This window comes from Puma concolor, chromosome F2 (assembly GCF_028749965.1).
Source record: "Puma concolor isolate L17-30 chromosome F2, mPumCon1.1.hap2, whole genome shotgun sequence".
NCBI classification, from domain to species: Eukaryota; Metazoa; Chordata; class Mammalia; order Carnivora; family Felidae; genus Puma; species Puma concolor.
Window position 1 is genome coordinate 28,071,825 of NC_141684.1, and position 13,446 is coordinate 28,085,270.

A 13,446-nucleotide genomic window follows, 5' to 3' on the forward strand; every position below is an offset into this window, starting at 1 on the left:
CTAATTCTTTGGCCCTCCTATTAAAAATGAGTGAGATGAAGTCTTCCTATATGATTAAATATTATTTGGTAATATCATTTTAATGTCTCATAATATCCCATCTATTTTTATGTGACTTGGTTTTGACAATCTTTTCAAGGTCGCATACAAATAAAAAATGGAGGGCGGAGCTTCACATAAACAACATTACTTTAAGTCTCTTATTATTTAAATCTACATGTCATTTTTCAATGATATATCTCCCCTAGACAAAGATTAAAATTAAAATTAGAAGCCTAGCTTACTTAGGAATACAGACACATGAGCCAAATCCAGACATGTCCTCAGAATATTAAATTAGAATTATTTCAGCTCCTCTAGGAAATTTATTATGATTTGCTATCATACTTGGGTAGATTATGTTGCTCACACTACAATGACGGTAAAAATGTTTTTCTATTCCTGAATTTGCTTGTCTCAAGTATATAACAGTGTGGAGGGAAACTTCACAATACTTTGTTCTCTTGTGAGTAAAGAGATCGTATTTTATTCATCTAGGTATCTTCAGAGACTAGAACACCATAGGCATATACTTTATATTTATAGAATGAATGAAACTGTCTTCCACATCTAACGCATTATAAAAATAAAAACTGTTCATTTCAACTTGGTAGTATCAATTTCATTATATGCAATCCTATTAAGCTTTTTTCTAGATATGCTATTATTATATAAGTTAACTTAGTATATTTTTAATCACTATTATATTAGTTAGGGCCTACCAGAGTCATAAAAACATATTAATCTGGAATTATAAAGATAATTTAAAGAAGATATTATTTACAGAGTGTGGAAAGGGTTAAAGGAACAAACCAAAGATATTTAGAAGACCAAGATAAGCTACAACCGAAAGCCATCAACTTCTCTAGGCCCAAAAGTATAAAAGTATAAAAAAGTATAAAAGTATAAAAATGGTGTCTCTGGATCCAAGGGTAGCTGGAACCCTGAAAGGGGGAATCACAGCAAGTCCATCACCAAAGCTCAAAGTGAAGAAACATCCCTATATCTTCCCACCTCCGTCATCCAATTTTCTGCTATTGAATCCCTTTGCTAATTCAGCCAGAAGCTAGAGGGAAACATACCCCAGAGATTCAATCCATTAAGATCAACTTCCTGGGGTCAGAATAGTGAAGAGAAGGCAAAAATTGATTGTAAATTAAGTAAAAAAAAAAAATCATAGTTTGTCATAGACTCTAGGTCTAAATTTCTCTGTTGTTTAGCAAGAGAGCAGGATTCAGGATGAAAGACGAGAGATGGCTAATGTCCAAGAAAAAACAAGAGCCCCAAATAAGCATCCTTGCCCTGTTTTTATTAGGATCAGAAGGCTTACAAACATGGAGATGGACGTGCACAAAGGGACAATGAATCTGTGAACGTTAACTTGTGGATGTGAGGGAAAGGGGGTCTTGAAGATATTCTTCGTTAGGGGTTTGGGTAAACACAAAACAAAATCCTGGCACCGGGCAGTTGGGAGGAAGGTTGTTTACAGCAGAGAGGAGGCAGTACCTCTGTTTATCTTAGCTAGCCTAGGGGATGAGATAGATAGGGGAAATAACCTCAGGGTTGACTAGGCACCTTTTCTTTTGTTAACCATCTCCTTTCTGGGCTGCTCTGCCTACAGTGCAGCAGTCCATAGTCCAATTCACAGTGCTCTTAATGTTTTGTCACACAAAAAGCACTTTTTAAAATGATTTAAATTTATATGTAGTATTGTACTATCATCATTATTATTTGAATGGCAATGATAATAGCAGCTCTTTCAATCTGATGAATACCCTAAGTATTTACTTCTACAATTAGCAATCACCCTATATTTTCATTTTGACCCCTTGTTTACAGAAACAGTACAAACTAGTAATTTTAACTTTGATGAAAATTTAAATTATTAACCTTCATTAACTTTCTCACATATCTAATTATTTAATTTTTCCTAAGTTTATATGACAGAGATAACATGACAAATAATCATGAGCCACATTACGTTTTGGACCTTTTTAAATTTATGGCTAAGAGTGAATTGATTTAAAATGACTTTTGTATACTTCACCAGGGAGCAACAGGGTAAATTTTTTTTATCCTAATTAACATAGCATAATTAAATTGTGCAATAGACAAGACACAGGGACTATTACTAAAGTCCTCAAGTCACCTTATAAAATGAGTAAGATATTTCAAAAAATGTACTAATCCTAACAATATACCACTTTGCAATATTGATTTGTTGACCTTAAAACACAAAACAGCCAGTTATTCTACCAGCAAAATGAATTCACTTTGGAATAGCAGGGGATTTGCAATTTGGATATGGAGACTATGATCAACCATAGACAAATCCCCAAAACAGAGGAGAGGAGCACGGTCTTATAGGGGAAAGGAGGAAACTAGAAGGGGCTGTTTCACAGAGTTCTCATTGACTGAACTGTTGCCTGGGCAAAGAGAAATTCTCTCTTCCTGCTGCTGGGATATGCAGAGTAATCTTCCCATTGAGTAATGTGAGGTATGCTTCTTAAGGCAAGTAGAAATGTATCAGAGCTCCCCCTCAGGTCCCAACTCCATTTTAAGTGAGGTTTTCTTTAATTTATTTTTACAGATGCAACAAGTAATACATTCCAAAAGGTTTTTATGAACTCATATGAAATTCTTAACATTTTCCCCCTAGAAATAGTGGTGGTATTATTGTCAGAGTTAATAGTACAACTCAAATATCACCTCCTCAAAAAAAAAATCTTATCGCTTCCTTTAAATATTATTGGAAGTTATAAGTTTTCTATCATTCCTATGTTTACTCCCTATAAACTTGTTTGATTTTTTTTAATTATACATGCCCTACTATACTGTAAAGAGATATACCTTTGTTTGCTCATAAACACTATCATACAGTACAGTGCCTTCCACATAGTAGGTACTTAATGTGTAGTCTGAGTGGATCAATGAATAAATGATATAAGCTAAGCTACTAAAGTCTTGATTTGATCATAAGATAAACTTGATCTAAGCAATTGTATGGGAAGAATTCTACAGTCTACAATGTATAGAGAAATGCAAAGAATCTAGAATAAGCAAAGCAATTTTTTTAAAAGAAGAACATTCTAGTAGTAACACCACCTGATGTCAAGACTTATTGTAAAGAAGTAATTGTCAAGACAGGATGGCATTAACTTGATTATGTTGAGATAGACAAATTCTCAAATGGGTCAGAATAGAGTCCTGAAATATACCCATACATACATGGAGGCTTATTTTTGACATGGATGCAAAAGCAACCCTATGGAGATTTTTCAGCATGTGGTGCTAGATATCCACATGCCAATAATAACACTACAGAAATATCTATCTATATCTATATCTATTTTTAAGAAGTAATTCAAAATGGATATCACTGACTTAAATATAAACCTACACCTATCAACCTTCTACATTGACTTTCTAAATTTTTTTTTTCAACGTTTATTTATTTTTGGGACAGAGAGAGACAGAGCATGAACGGGGGAGGGGCAGAGAGAGAGGGAGACACAGAATCGGAAACAGACTCCAGGCTCTGAGCCATCAGCCCAGAGCCTGATGTGGGGCTCGAACTCACGGACCGCGAGATCGTGACCTGGCTGAAGTCGGACGCTTAACCGACTGCGCCACCCAGGCGCCCCTACATTGACTTTCTAAATTTGACCTTGAATTAATCAAAATACCTTACCTTCAATACGAATATCATTATTATAAATCAACAAGTTGATAAATTGAATTTCATCACACGATTAAAACTATTAAATTAAAAGCCATAGACTAGGAGGAAATCTTTGCAAAACATATATCTAGTAAAGGACTTATTTCCAGAATATGTAAATAACTCTCAAATACAACAATTATAAAACAAATTTTAAAAGTAATTATATGAGCACCTGGGTGGCTCAGTTGGTTGAGCATCTGATTCTTGATTTCAGCTTGCATCATAATCTCATGGTTCATGAGATCAAGCCCCATGTCGGGCTCCACACTAGCAGTGTGGAGCCGACTTGGGATTCTCTGACTCCTCTCTGTCTTATGCTGTCTCTCTCTCTCAAAATAAATAAACAAAACACTAAAAAATAAAAATAATTATAAAACAATTATTTTGTTTTTAATTAGCAAAAGCTTTGAACACACACTTAACTGAAGGAAATATATGGTTGACAAACACACAAAAAAATGTTCAACATCATTAGTCATTAGGACATGCAAATCTAAATGACAATTTGATACCACTATACATCAGTTTAAATGCCTAAAATTAAAAGACTAGCCATACTGGGGCACCTGGGTGGCTCAGTTGGTTGAGCGTCCAACTTAAGCTCAGGTCATGATCTCATGGTTCATGAGTTCAAGCCCCGTATCAGGCTCTGTGCTGACAGTGCAGAGCCTGCTTGGGATTCTCTCTCTTTCTGCCCCTATCCTGCTTGCTCTCTCTCTGTCTTTCTCTCTCTCTCTCTCTTTCAAAATAAATAAACTTAAAAAAATTTTTTTTAAAAGACTAGCCATACCAACTGTCTTAGAATGTAGAATGCTCATTTACTGCTGGTAGAAATGTAAAATGATACATCATTTTGGGAAACTTCTTGGTGTTTTCTTCAGAGATTAGAAGAAGAAAGAAAAATTTATGCTTGATGTATTATTACATTGTTATAAAATCCTAGAATATGAAAACTCAAATACAAGAAGATTAGTGGTTGCCAAGGGACTAGTGGGGAGAGGAAGGAAGGATTGCATTAGAAATTTATCAAAATATACACTTGAGGGGCACCAGGGTGGGTCTGTTGGTTAAGCCTCCAATTCTTGATCTTGGCTCAGGTCATGATCTCACTGTTTGTGAGTTCGAGCCTTGCATGGGGCTCTGTGCTGGCAGTGCAGAGCCCGATTAGGATTCTGTCTCTGCCTCTCTCTGCCCCTTCCCCGCTTGCACTTTCTCTCTGTCTCGAAAAAATAAACTTTAAAAATACATATACACTTGAAATATGTGCAAATGACTATATATACTATATCTCAATAAATATCTCAATAAAGTTGTAAGAAAGACAGTAAGGCTACTTTTATGCAAATTACCAAGTTCTAAAGTCACAGAGACAAATTAGTTTTCCAATATCACCGTTCCATAAGTGGTATAACAGGTATTGAGTGCTGAATTCTGATTTCAAATCTCATTTTCATTCACTATTTCACAAATGTTTGTTGAACACTTATTTTACTAAACCACTAATTCAAGCACTGAGGATATACTTATTTAAAAAACAAGGAAAGAAAAAAGTTAGTCTACATAACAGCAGTTATGTAATAGACACTTTAAACGTTTTTTTTTTCCTTTATTTTGTAATGACTGAAACAAAACAGAGCTACAACTGCAGCTTCTGGAAGAACCATTTGTTCTTGCAGGTCTTGTATATCTCCTTGAACTTGACCTTGGCCCCTCCTCAGGCTTTACATTTAAGAGCAGAGTTTCTGAACACATCCTTATTGCTGACAGTTTTGTCCAAGAGGATATCCACAGGGTGCCTTGTGGGCATGAGGTGATTGTAGTTATAAACTTTCACAAAAGATTCAAGCTTTGACCTCTTCCTGCCTATGGTAGCTATCACTTTGCAGGGATAGCAGTCAATTCCAGACACAAGAGCATGGCTATAGAGGTAGCTTGAGGTGGCAATCACGAATGTTCCTCACAAGGACTGCTTTGCCTTGGAAGTAGCTCTTTGCTGGGACCATCACCACCATCCCAGGTTTCACAAACTTGCCCTTGTTGACACCAGCCATCCAACCCTTATAATATATACTTCTGCAAAAAGACAGACAATAAACAATATGCATATTATTTTTTTTAATGTCTTTATTTATTTTTGAAACAGAGAGAGACAGAGCATGATCAAGGGAGGGGCAGAGAGAGGGGGAGGCACAGAATCTGAAGCGGGCTCCAGACTCTGAGCTGTCAGCACAGAGCCCGATGCAGGGTTTGAATTCACGGAGTGTGAGATCATGACCTGAATTGAAGTCAGATGCTCAACTGAGTAAGCCACCCAGGCACCCCACAATATGCATATTAATTTAAATAAAGTATTATATAGTGATAAGTGCTTGGGGATAAACCAGGGAAAGTTAGAAAATGTGAACATATGATATTTAATTTGAATGGTCAAGAAAGGCTTTAAAAATTACCATTTTAGTAAAATTCTCAAATATAATTAAGAAGTCAGTCATGTCAATATCTATAAGAAGAACATTCTAGAAAGAGGAGAAGAGTGAGGATAAAAACTCTAGCCATGGTTTTTTTTTGTTTGTTTGCTTGTTTGTTTTTGTTTCTGATGAGTTACAGAAATAGTAAGGAGGCCAATGTGTCTGGAGCAGAATAAGAAAGAGGGCGGGTGCAGATTATTCAGGGACCTAATAAAGCAGATAAGAAGGATGGATTGAAGCCTATAAAGTCTTCCGCTTTACTTTACAGTAGAGTATTTTGAGAAGAGAAACAGTATAATCTGATTTACATTTTACAAGGTTTGTAAATGTTATTTACACCAAAGGACTCTCTCAACTCAAACTTACCTCACTCTTGTAAATTATCATATTATTGAATATTATGATCACGTGAATACGTTTTGATCATGATGTCCTATAAATATCATAGAAGTAATGTTCTAAATATTATCATTGTCTGCTTTGTTTTTGGTAACATCTTAAAAAGATTAGCCTATTTCCTAGTCCTGAAGTATTCTCTTGATGTAAATTTATTCATTAGGAATCATTTTCCCATTGTAAGGCATTGAAACTAAACTCAAACTGTCTTAAGAATAAAAGGGAGTGTGGCTTTATTGGACCATATAACAGAACTAGCTTCATGGTTGGATACAATAGTTCATAAGAAGGTATCAGCTCTTTATCTTTTCTGTAGATTTGTTTGCCTGTTGACTTTATTCTCTAAGAGATTCTCAATACCTGGGGAAAATTACCCCCGTTTGCAACACCAAGAAGCATTCCATTGGCTTAATGAATCAGCAGCCTAAAATATCATATCTTTATCAGTGACTATACATCAAACACATTGAAATTTTCTCAGTGGACATATTTGGTTGGTATGGCCAATCCTGAGCCTAATACCGTGGCCAAGAAGCTAAGTTGTCTACTTGATTGACATGAGCTTAGCTGTATGATCTGGAAAAATAATTGTGATTTACAGCCACAAATCTAAGTCACATATCTTATTCTTATGGTATGTGAAGGGCATGCCACTGTGACTTTCAGCCATAGGAAATGAAGAAGTGTCAAGTAAAGAAAAACATGAGTTCTATCTACATAAGAATATTAGAGCAATGTTGTCAAAGAAACATGTAGGAAAGTTTAATAGGAGACTAACACTCTCAGTACTATAATCCAAAATGCGCATGTCAGAGGAACCAATGGTAGGTTAAATTAAGAGGAATTCAGGGAACAAATGGTATAATGTTTTTTGTTATATAAAGCAGTCTTGCATATGGTTGTGTTACCACTTTAAATCTGCCAAAGTCTAACTCACTCGGCCTTCAGATATTTCACTGCATGTAAGAAGTATATTTGACTTCAGGTACATTAAAAAAAAATAAAGTATGTGTGTGCATATGTGTGTGTAAGTATACATGTATCCATAAACTAACGTAAATTAATGTATGGTATGCATGTAGGCAAAAGTACATTGATAGAGATTATGGCTTTTTTTCTAACAGCACAGAATCTAGCACATAGAAAATACTCAATAATTTTTCAGTGAAGTCTTCTTAAATCAGCCTATAAATAAATGTTTCAAAAATAACCATGAACTGCAAAGATTGTTTCTAATATATCTATTCTGGTGTGTAATAGCTTCTAATATGTAGTAATGCTTTCTTTTAAAAAAAAAAGTTGAATCCTAAGAGGTGATGCACTTTAAAATTCCTCTAATTCTTTTTTTTCTTTATTCACTTTTATTCTGTAATTTAAGTAAAAAATATCTTAAATGTTAAATTATTAATACAAGATCAAAAGCAAGATTTAAAACACAAGCGTATTATCTATGTTTTAATTGTATTCTTATCCTGTTTATTTTCTGTCTCCTTACTTGTGAGAAGAGAAACTTATTCTTATTTTAACTTTATTTTAAAGTGCTATTATATTCAAAGTGAACTAATTTTGCACCACTTAATTAAACACATTCACATTCATTCATTTCATATGAGCACCTTGTGACTATTGTTTTACCTCCCTAAACTGTTTTATATAGACACAAAACACTTCTGCTTAATTTGATGATACCATCTCTACCAACGTATTAGGCAGCTGTGACAGAATGCAATTTAGTTTTTTCCACATATTGGTGACTAAGATGGACTGATGTTACACGAACTTCCTAATGTTCCGATTTCCAATGCATACATTTTACACAAACTGCCAAACATAGGTCACTGGATATTCCTGAGTAGAAGACAATGAAATAAAATGAAAAATGAAGTCTTAGAGTTTCTCTATCCTGGGTGGTGCAAAATCACGACAATACATTTTATATTTTTCATTAGAAGTGGCATGTGAATCAGCCCACACATTAAAATCAAAAATTTTATTGTCAAAGAATGCAGCAGAAACTAAATCATTAATTTCATTAGATGGGTACACTATCTTGTTACCCTGAAAGATATGTCTTTCTCAACTATATACATTTTAAAAAGAGAAAATACAAAGAAATCCCTTGTTTATAAATCTCAATTTCCTATGAAAACATTCTTTAAAACTAAAATTATCATTTTGTTATTTATAAGTACTTGACATTGCAGCAAACATGTTAGATATGTTTATGATTGCAAAACAAGTATGTGACCAATTTTCTTTATGAAGCATGGAAGAAGTCATTTCTCTATTCTGTTAACAGATTTCACTCACTTGCTATCTTCCCCTTTCAAAATATAATATTTTGTGTCTCTATGTTCAGGATATAGATCTGTCACTAATACACACACAACAAGTTCATTGCTTTTGATGTGACCTTTTTCTAAGGAAACCATCCCCATATACTGCCAGGCATCTTTTCTCAGCGATATCCAGATATGAACTCAATTGGCAAAAGGCTTTATTGTGGGGAACTTTGCACATTGTTCTCATCACTTTTAAGGCATTTCAAAGCCTACACAGCTGTAAAATTGTTTTATCTCTTTTTTTCCCCCAATAAGGATTAGCTGAGGTCCAGAGAGTATTATAAGCCTGATAAAGCTTTGAGTGCTTTTAGACTGAACTTGGAATGAGTCCAAATATCTCTAACTCCAACATATCAAACCTAAAGTATTGCAAAAAGCCCAAGTGGTTCAACAATCCTCAACCACCTCAGGACTAAAGCACTTATCTCTCCAGCTGTTGGAAGTGTAGTCTTGCAGCTGAGTCTGTCTGAAAAAAATTGCACTAAGTTTTAGAGAGCCACCTCACCAAGATTATGTATCCTTCTGAAAATGTAGTCCACATCCAATGAATGTCCAGAACAGGGATGGTAAGTAAGGTGGGTTGACATGAGGAACTGTTAAAAGGCTTACTCCTTTTCCCTCCATTCATGACAACCCTGAAGGAGATTCATCTTTATTCTAGTGGGACTGACTGGTCTTTGCTGCAGTGGCATGCAGTTCTTATTGTCCCTCTGCCCAGGCCTGTTCGTGTGTGTGTGCGTGTGCGTGTGTGTGTGTGTGTGTGTGTGTATGTGTTTAACTCTCTCATGGATGTTATTCCTGAAAACAACAAACTTCTTGCATACAAATATCTATAGCACAGCCTGTTTCCCAGAGAAGTTGGCTAGCAACACAACTAAATTAAAGTAAGAATATGCAATTCCATTTCTTAAAAAAAAACCTTGAGATTAATGAAGAAAATCTTATATCACTACCTTCAGTATGTGAAATTATAGTGGACAGAATAAAATTATAGGCTGCTTTTGGATGGTATTGTCACAGGGACTAAGTGTACATTTATTTCCTTGATTAGCTTTATAATTCTAAGGCTGAGGTACAAAAGTTTAAAAAAATGATGTTGACTCTGTTTCTGTTTTTGAGTTTATTTATTTTGAGACAGACAGAATGAGCAGGGGAGGGGCAGAGAGAAAGAAGAGAGAGAATCCCAAGCAGGCTCCATGTTATCAGCATGGAGCCCGACATGGAGCTTGAATTCATGAGCCATGAGATTATGACCTGATCTGAAATCAAGAGTCAGATGCTTAATCCACTGAGCCACCCAGGCTCCCTGAGGCTATTTCTTTACACTTATATATTCTTTCAATACTGACCCTTTAAAAAAAAATGTTGAATCCACTTCTCTCTCTCTCTCTCTCTCTCTCTCTCTCTCTCTCTCTCTCTCTCTCTCTCTGTGTGTGTGTGTGTGTGTGTGTGTGTGTATGTGTGTTTGGAGGTGGGAGGTAAGTTTAAAATAAGTTTTAAATTACACAATATTAGACCTAATTATGATATACATGTGTAGCATGTGCCTAAAAAGTGTTGCTTTGATTTTATATATTTTTTGATTTTATCATTTTGAAAGTTTATTTTCAGAGTTAAAGAGAAGCTTAAAAATATTTGGGCGCTTAGTGACTTCCTTCCTTTGTCCAGTTGTAGTCATTTTTCCTCTACCCTTTCTGTGTTTCTCATTGTAAAGTCTTCTTTCAAATATTAACAAATTGGCTCCAGGAGGGTAATAATTTACTATCCTATCAACAATGTAAGAGAGTGCTCATTTTACAATGTTAACTATGTGGCATATTATCTTTTTTTCCCTTCATCAACATAATGGATGAAATGCAATATACTCCACTGTTTATTTTACCTTCTAAAACTATTGAAATTGAAAATGTTTGTACATGGATGTCCAAAAAATAGTGAGATGACCTTTGGGACCCTGTCACAATATAAATTAATATAAAAATTGCTCCTGTGCTACACCTGGGTTAGTGTCTTGTGGTTGCCCAAAGGAAGGCAAGATTAACCCCCAATCCAGAATTCAGTTCAAATATCGAGATAGATTATGCTACCCAAGAACTAAGAGGTATAAGAACACTTATTACTCACATTATAAGGTTTTCTTGGGAGAGCAAGCAGACCTACACCAATGTACAAAAATGGCTTAATATAGCAAAGAGGGACAAATGGCTTGGCGTTTTATAGTGATTAGAGGGCAGTTTCAGGTTTAGAGTCCCCTTCATTGTCCTGGATTTTGTGGGATTTGAACTTTCTACCAGAACCAAAGGAAGGAGCCTGTGGACTTTTAAATGAGCTTGCTAAGGTGTTGGGCAAGAGATCTATAAAGAAGTCTTGGGCTTAAAATATTAAAAGTCAAACATCAAAAATGCAATCAGACTCTTTCAGTTAAAAATAAAGTGAAATAACAAGTGCTGGAAATAGAGAAGGAACTCAAAACTACAGAGGAAAGAGCAAACTGACATCCTAAGAAGACCATGGGTACTGTAAACTGTGGAATCTGATTGACTGAGACCATGGAATGACTTTATGTCTTCACTTAAGGGAAATGGGAGTGACATTCCTCAAACTCTGAAGTGCTGCTCCACAACTTAAAAATAAATTACTAAATCAACCAACATTCTCAACTCACCTCTAGCTACAGTGATTGCAATGATGTTTGTCATCTACCTGTGACTTTGACTTTTAAAAACTACTCCTTTGAGAGAAATTAAAGCCTTAACTCTGAAACATATGAATTTTATAATCAGGGTTCAAAATTTACAACATACCTTCAGTACTGGAATATACAGGCAAACAATTACTATAGAAACTGACTAAGGACTTGTGAAGTTTCTTGAACTCTGTAGGAAGCAAGTTGTAGAAAAACACTTACAAATGAAAGATGAAACCATAGGATGAATAAAATGACAATGAGCTTATCTTAAAAGATTTAAATAAAAAAAGATCAAGAAAATGAGCCCATAAAAAAGCAGGAACAAAAGCCCAAATAATTAATATACATTGACCAATTTAGAATGAATAAAATACTAACATGTTTGTTTTTTTCTTTTATTTTTCTACAAGTTAAATAAAAACTTATTCTTTTTCTACAAGTTAAATAAAAACATTCCAGCTAGATAACATGCAGTGCAATATTTATTTCACGTGTAGAATCTAGTGATTCAACATTATATACAACACCCAGTGCTCATCACAATTGTCCTCCTTATTACCCATCACCCATTTAACCCATCCTCCCATCCCCACTCCTCTTGTAACCCTTGGTTTGTTCTCTATAGTTAAGAGTGTTTCTTGGTTTGCCTCTCTCCCCACCATCCCCATGTTCATGTGTTTTGTTTCTTAAATTCCACAGATGAGTGAAATCATATGGTATCAGTCGTTCTCTGTCTGATTTAGCTTAGCATAATACACTCTAGCTCCATCCACATCGTTGCAAATGGCAAGATTTCATCTTTTTATGGCTGAGTAATATTACATTATATATGTATATGTATATATATAGCACTTCTTCTTTATCCATTCATTATTTAATGGATATCTGGGCTCTTTCCGTAATTTGGCTGTTATCAGTAAACTAGCATGTTTAAAAAAGATTTAAGAAGGACCTCAGAGAAATCATGCCATGTCAAGAGAAAAGCAATAATGAAGAAAAGAAGAGAAATTATAAAACAAATAAAATATGGTTATCAAAATTAAAAATGTAATGATTTGTCATGTTAAATGGGGCAAGATCATACCCTCCATGATAAAGATATTTTAAAAATACATTGATCTTGTCCTCTCTCGCTGCTATAAGCATGACCACCAGTATGAATGACACAGTAGCTATCCAGGAAGTTCATGGCCATCCTAATACATCAGCAGAAGCAGATGGTTATTGATGTTCTTCATCCCAGAAAGTCAACAGTACCTAAGACAGAAATTCAGGAAAAAATTAGCCAAAATGTACAAGACTACATCAGATGTCATCTTTGTATTTGGATTCAGAACCATTTGGTGATGGCAAGACAACTGGCTTTGACATGTTTTATGACTCCTTTGATTATGCAAAGAAAAATGAACCCAAACATAGACTTGCAAGACAGGGTCTGTATGAGAAGAAAAAGAAGTCAAGAAAACAGCAAAAGGGATCCATGAACAAAACGAAGAAAGTCAGGGGAACTGCAAAAACCAATGTTGGTGCTGGCAAAAAGTGAGCTGGAAATTGGACAACAGAAAGAGTAAAGAATCTTCAGTGACTATCTGTGGTGATGGTGTATATTTGTCATGAGATGATTAATAAACTAAGAACTTAAAAAAATACATTGATCTCCAAAAAATGCATTGATGGACATAAAACAAAGGGACACAGAAGTTGCCTGAAAGAGTTCCTGACCAAAGTTGGGACAGTTCGAACACCAAAATGAAGTAGGTATAATACCTCAAGGCATAACATGAATAT

General features: G+C 35.0%; 2 pseudogenes; one reads left to right on the forward strand and one right to left on the reverse strand.

Annotated features, from left to right (window-relative positions):
* Positions 1-5,477: 5,477 nt before the first annotated feature.
* On the reverse strand, positions 5,478-5,814 carry LOC112859281 (large ribosomal subunit protein eL27 pseudogene; annotated as a pseudogene).
* Positions 5,815-12,814: 7,000 nt separating this feature from the next.
* On the forward strand, positions 12,815-13,201 carry LOC112859479 (small ribosomal subunit protein eS24 pseudogene; annotated as a pseudogene).
* Positions 13,202-13,446: the final 245 nt, after the last annotated feature.